We start from the raw sequence: 7,500 nt of genomic DNA on the forward strand, positions 1-7,500 counted from the left end.
TGTGCTTCTCTCTCTCTCTCTCTCTCTCTCTCTCTCTCTCTCTCTCTCTCTCTCTCTCTCTCTCTCTCTCTCTCTCTCTCTATCTATCTATCTATCTATCCATCTATCTATCTACCCATTTATCTATCTATCTACCAATCTATATATCCATCTTTCTGCGTGTGTGTGCGCGCGCGCGTGTGTGTGTGTGGTATGTGTGTGCGTGTGTGTGTGTGTGTGTCTATGTGTGTGTGTGTGTGTGTGTGCGCGCAAGTGTGTGTGTGTGTGTGTGTGTGTGTGTGTGTGTGTGCGCAAGTGTGTGTGTGTGTGTGTGAGAGAGCAAGTGTGTGTGTGTGTGTGTGTGTGTGTGTGTGTGTGTGTGTGTGTGTGTGTGTGTGTGTGTGTGTGTGTGTGTGTGTGCGTGCGTGCGTGTGTATATATGTGTATGTACCTGTGCGTGTATGACTGTATACATTTTGCATGTCTATGTATACGCATGTTCACGCCTGTATCCTTCTTGAATTCATAATAAACCGCCTTAATTCCAGAAGAAGAGGAAGACCCCCAAGAAGCTGCGAGCGGAACCCCACATGTTGTATTTGTCCAAGTTAAGCACTAAACCAGTGACATTTAAAACACTTATCTAAATCTTCTCAAAGCTATTTATGAAGGGTCTCTGCTCATAAACTTGAGTATTACGCCTTCCCACCCGTCTTGCTTTGCCTGTCTCTTCGTTCTCCCTCACTCCCTCCCTCTCTTATTCCAGCCAACTCTCCCTCCCTCCCTCACTCTCCGGCCAACAAGAGTCATAAATTCATTGAAAGGGTCTTTAGTTAGTCCTCAGGAACAAACCAGTTCGAGGGCACAAATCATACTGAAGATAAAAGAAGCGGAATTGTGGTGAAATACAACACTGAAGGAGCAAGAAATGGAGAAAGGCATTGAGTGACAAAAGAAGAGGTCCTTGAGGATAGAGTAGGAGGAGGACGAGGAGGAAAAGTAGGAGGAGGAGGAGGAGGAGGAAGAGGAGGAAGAGAAGGAAGAATAAGCGGATGAGATGGAGGAAGAAGAAAACAAAAAGAGGTGATATAGGAAAATGAAGAGGAAGAGAAGTAGGAGAAAGAGGAGAGGAGGAGGAAGAGTAGAAGGAGGCCGAGGAAGAGGAGGAAATGGAGGGGGAAATCGGAAATGCGAATGAAAAAGTTGTAGACTTTTTTAACATCCTAACCTACATTATTGTTGTTGCCCAAAGAGAGTCACATATATGATAAAGTTGAGATTATTTATTTATTTATTTATTCATATATTTGCTTGTCTATTTAGATTTTATTTTATGTGTGAGTATATATATATATATATATATATATGTATACATATATATATATATATATATATATATATGTATATTAGACTGGCCCAGTTGTATAGGGGTGGTTTTTCATATTATTAATTTCATTGGTCTCACCCATGCAAATTGTGAGGCTAGCTATAAAAACAATTGTTGCCAAATTTGAGGTATGTTGAACGAGTTTTAGTAGTGCCACAAAGCCTACAAAGTTTAAGGTTTCTCAGTTTTTCCACACCACCCTTGAGGTAACTGAAAAAGGCGCTTTTTTTACGTGGTATCCCCAGGAGGCCTATTCCACAGTGTTTTGCAATGAACTGAGTTGTTTTTTTATTATTATTCATTCATGCTTTTCTTCAATGCATGTTTTGTTGTATTTGGAAATTTATCTCTGTGATCTTCAACAACCTGTAGAAGGTACTGAAGCTGATCTTCATTTTTGATAAGATGATTATTGTAGCTCTCAATCAAGGCTATAGCTCTCTCTGCATTGTCATTGGTGACATTCATAGTATTAGTATATTCTTTTGCAGCTTGAGAATCACTTTGTTCATTCTATTCAGACGGGTCTACTTCTAAGAAAGAGGAATCTAAGGACAACTTTGTAAAGAAAAGTCTACTGAATTCAGTCACGAAGTCAGCTAAAGTTTTGTCTGAGATGCTCACTTTTTCTCCCAGTGTGTACCGTTTTTCTGGATGCTGTGAGCCAGGCTTCTGCAATGCCGACGCCATCTTTCTCTTCAAGGCTAGAGAGATACCTTCATCCATGAAAGCAAGGGACACCAATTCTTCACTTAGATACCATAGGTGACGACCAAGAGCTCTGCTGGCCACAGAAGCAAGTTCCTTATCTTCACATATCTGAAGACTTTGCAAGTACTCTAAATCCTTGCGAGGTGCAGTAGATGCAGTTGAAGAAGTAAACCAGTTAGGAACGTAGTACTGCACGGCAAATTCTACAAATCGCTCCACTGATGACTGCTCATTCTTTGTCATTTTAAATTGTAGCTTGAAGAGCACAATTTTAATTGAATAAATCACCTTTGCCATCCAACGTGCTCGATGCACTTCTCCAGGCTGCTTGAAGCTGATGCCTGTTGTGTCACCTCCTAAATATGCCACTGATAGTTGTAAAAGTTCTTTGTAATCTGCGCGAGGATGATGACATTTCAACTGTTCCTGGCAAAAAATGAGCACAGCTTTTTTCGAGGGAAGACTTGCACTATGTGCTTCATATGATGAAGTATTGATACTCTTCCATGAATTTCGGAAACGTTTGAATAATGGAATTTCTGGTCCAGATGAAGCACCAAAACACTTCTGAAATATATCAGACACTATTATTTCGTTAATATGATGCCTGCAAGCAAAACAAAGAAGACTTCTGTTTAGTTTTGTTTCTATTGCCACACATGCACCTTTCTTACGACCACTGTTACTAGCAGTAGTGTCAAAACACATGGCCTTAACGCTGTCTTTAATATTCCAACCTTCAAGACATTCCACAACTGCTGCTGCTATTTGATCACCTGTACCTGACATTAGTTTTGTTATTCCCAAAAGTTTACAGTTGCCCCCATATATTTATATCTATATTTCTCTTACGCTAATATATGTGTAAAAATAAATGTTAGTTGTGGCACTATTAAATACAGTTATATTTTGCTGCAAATTCGCACAGATTTTTTTTATTAACAAGCCTCATGATATCTGGGGGTGAAACAAAATAAAAAAAATTAGTTTTTTGGGCCAGTCTAATGTATATATATATATATATATATATATATATATATATATATATATATATATATATATATACATATATATATATATATATATATATATGCGTGCGTGTGTGTGTGTGTGTGTGCGTGTGTGCGTGTGTGCGTGTGTGTGTATGTATATATATATATATATATATATATACTGTATATATATATATGTGTGTGTGTGTGTGTGTGTGTTTCTGTCTGTGTACATATATATATATAATATAAAATATGTATATATATATATATAAATACATGTATGTATATATATATACATACATATATATATACATATATGTATATATATATATATATATATATATATTATGTGTGTGTGTGTGTGTGTGTGTGTTTCTGTCTGCGTGCATATATATATATATATAATATATATATATATATATATATATATATATACATATATATATGATACATATATGTATATATATATGTATATATATAAATACATGTACTGTATGTATATATATATATGTATATATATATAAATACATGTACTGTATGTATATATAAAATATATACATATATATATATATATATATATATATATAATATATGTGTGTGTGTGTGTGTGCGTGTGTGTGTGTGTGTGTGTGTGTTACTGTCTGTGTGCATATATATATATATATATAATATATATATATATATATATATACATGTATGTGTATATATATATATATATATACATATATATATATGTTTCATTAAAAGTGATGGCTAGTTGTGCATTAATAATTTTCTTAAAGGTATTTTCCATGTACCTTATTAAGGATTTGTTTTCCTTAGGAAGGAAATTTATGACTTGGCTGTATGTAGTCATATTAGCTAGATCGCGATTTCGGGTTCAAGACCCTTCTTCAGTAGCTATAGGGATAAGAATTAATCCGAAGATTCTAGTAAAGATCTAAGTTTTATACTAGAGTTCCTATACTTGCTAATCACTGGGGGAGGTCACCTGGTATTACGGGCAGGGACGAAATGTCACGTGCGCTAGGGAGCCTCCGGGTTTGTGTTGTGGCGGAATGTGGCATGCTTTTGGTTATGGCGTTTTGTCTCGTAGTTGGACGAGTGGCGTTTTGTCTCGTATTGGCGTTTGTGGTGTTATGTCTCATGTTTGTATTTGTAACGGTTTGTCTCATGCTTGGAAGGGCTCTAAGGTCTTCTGCTTGTACATTTAGGTTTGGGCTCAACTCTTTAATATACAACGCTTCTAAAATTGGGAGGCGTCTATCGTCAGTACATAAATCCAAAATCTCGGTGTTTTTCTCTAGTGTCTCTCTTGCTAGTGTTATGCCATGGGCTTTTCTTAAGTGATTTTTAGGGGCTCCAGATGTCAGGTGGTATGAGAGGCGACGGGATAACCTCATTGTCGTCATGCCAATATAGGTGGATGGGAGGGCTTCACAGTTCCCTCGTGTACATGTGAACCTATAGATGACATGTGATTTCTGAAGTTCCTTTCTTTCTTGTTGGGGGCTGTTTCTAATAAGGAGGTGGCTAGTTTTCTTAGTTTTATAATAAATCACTAGGTTTAGTATTTTTTCTGGATTGACTGGTTTAATGTTTCTTTTTATAATTTGTTTCATAATGCGTTCATCTTCTTTATAAGCTGACAAAAAAGTGGATTTATAATATATGTTGATTTTCTCTTTATTTTGTTTATCATTGTTGTTGTTATGCCAGCCGTCCATTATTTTCTTTGTTTGAAAATGTATCTCTTTTTCACTGAAGCCGTTATTGATCAGAACTTGAGTGGAACGTTCGATTTCATCATGAACTTGTGTCCATGTGCTGCAGTGAGTTAGTGCTCTTCGGATATAGGCACTGATGGTAGAGTCCTTATATCTTTGAGGGCACTCACTGGATCCATTAAGGCAGTGTCCAGGGTTTGTGGGTTTTGTGTACACTGTTGTATTAAAAGAATTTTCATTTTGTTTCACTAAGAGGTCGAGGAAGGGTAAAGCTCCGTCAATGCTATCTTCCATAGTGAAAGTGAGTTCAGATGTCTCTTGTAATAGGTGGCGGAGTTTTTCAGCTTCATTGCTGTTATTGGTTTTAATGAAGACATCATCAATGTATCTACAATAAATATCTGGCTTTTCTGTTTTACTGAATACTTCTTCTTCTACGCAGCCCATGAAGAAGTTAGCCATTAATACTCCAAGGGGGGATCCCATTGCAACTCCATCAATTTGGCAATATTTGTTTCCACGGGGGCAAGTGAACGGGACCTCTTTTGTACAGCATTCAAGCAGTTTACGTAGTGTAAGTTCTGGAATGTCTAGTGTAGGTGTAGTGTCATCGTAGTACACTTTGTTGATGATGTAATCAATTGTTCGATCTACGGAAATATTAGTGTATAACCCCTCCACATCAAGAGAAGCGATTCTACCTTTAGCAGAGTTTGCCTTGATAATGTCTAGGAAATCAGATGTAGATTGTAGACTATAGGTGGTGGGAGTGTAGGGAGTTAGAATGGAGCACAGTTTCTTGGCGAGTTTGTACGTTGGTGCAGGGATTTGTGAGATTATTGGACGGAGTTTATTACCAAGTTTGTGTGTTTTGACTGTCCCATAGCAGTAACCCATACCATACTCTCCTGAAAGTTTATTAAATAATATTTTGCTGGCAGCATTATTCCCTTCTAGAAGTCGATTTACCTTTTTCTTGAGTGATTCTGTAGGGTCTTTGTTGATCTTTTTAAACTTAGTTGTATCATTGAGGATAGTATCTATCTTTTCTAAATACTCAGAGGTGTCCATGAGTACGTAAGTTGCCGCTTTGTCTGCTTTCCTGATGGTGATACTATGGTCTGATTTTAACTCTTTTGCGGCCTCGATGTGTTTCTTGTCAATCAAATTGCTGTGATATTTTCCTCTTGATTTATGAGCTTCAGCAATAACTTCTTGTTTGAAAGTGGGCTCAACAATGACTTCACCTTTTTTACATAATTTCTCTACATCATCTATAAGTATTTCGCATTCTGTTCTTTTTTTAAACTTCTTAGGTTTAGACACAATGTGGCAGTTAAGCCCTAAATTAAGGACTTCCTCTTGGTCTGGAGTAAGAATCTTATTGGTTAAATTTATGTAACCATTTGGTGGGCGTGAGTATTTAATATGGCCGCCGTTCAGATTTATTAATTTCTTTTGATTAGCTTTAGTGATAGAATTTTTGTGTTGATTAATAATATCAGAGAATAGGGTGTCAATATTCTCTTTTAAGGTTGTATCTATGTGTATGTTGTTCCATTTTTCTTCAAATTCTTGGTATTCTTGGTTGAGGTTTTGTATTTTGTCTTTTAATTCTTTAATCCTCTGTTTCATGTATTTTATTCTTTCTTCCTTACTGGGTTTATACTTGCACCTCTTGTTTAAGGTCACTGCCCCATCACAGGAGTTTTTCTCTAATGCATGTTTCATTAAAAGTGATGGCTAGTTGTGCATTAATAATTTTCTTAAAGGTAATTTCCATATACCTTATTAAGGATTTGTTTTCCTTAGGAAGGAAATTTATGACTTGGCTGTATGTAGTCATATTAGCTAGATCACGATTTCGGGACAGCCCCCAACAAGAAAGAAAGGAACTTCAGAAATCACATGTCATCTATAGGTTCACATGTACACGAGGGAACTGTGAAGCCCTCCCATCCACCTATATTGGCATGACGACAATGAGGTTATCCCGTCGCCTCTCATACCACCTGACATTTGGAGCCCCTAAAAATCACTTAAGAGAAGCCCACGGCATAACACTAGCAAGAGAGACACTAGAGAAAAACACCGAGATTTTGGATTTATGTACTGACGATAGACGCCTCCCAATTTTAGAAGCGTTGTATATTAAAGAGTTGAGCCCAAACCTAAATGTACAAGCAGAAGACCTTAGAGCCCTTCCAAGCATGAGACAAACCGTTACAAATACAAACATGAGACATAACACCACAAACGCCAATACGAGACAAAACGCCACTCGTCCAACTACGAGACAAAACGCCATAACCAAAAGCATGCCACATTCCGCCACAACACAAACCCGGAGGCTCCCTAGCGCACGTGACATTTCGTCCCTGCCCGTAATACCAGGTGACCTCCCCCAGTGATTAGCAAGTATAGGAACTCTAGTATAAAACTTAGATCTTTACTAGAATCTTCGGATTAATTCTTATCCCAAAAGCTACTGAAGAAGGGTCTTGAACCCGAAATCGCGATCTAGCTAATATGACTACATACAGCCAAGTCATAAATTTCCTTCCTAAGGAAAACAAATCCTTAATAAGGTATATGGAAAATACCTTTAAGAAAATTATTAATGCACAAGCCATCACTTTTAATGAAGCATGCATTAGAGAAAAACTCCTGCCCAAATACACTGACAATGTATTTCCGTTTG

This window comes from Oratosquilla oratoria, chromosome 35 (assembly GCF_046742065.1).
Source record: "Oratosquilla oratoria isolate Oo_2021 chromosome 35, ASM4674206v1, whole genome shotgun sequence".
In the NCBI taxonomy this organism is placed as follows: domain Eukaryota; kingdom Metazoa; phylum Arthropoda; class Malacostraca; order Stomatopoda; family Squillidae; genus Oratosquilla; species Oratosquilla oratoria.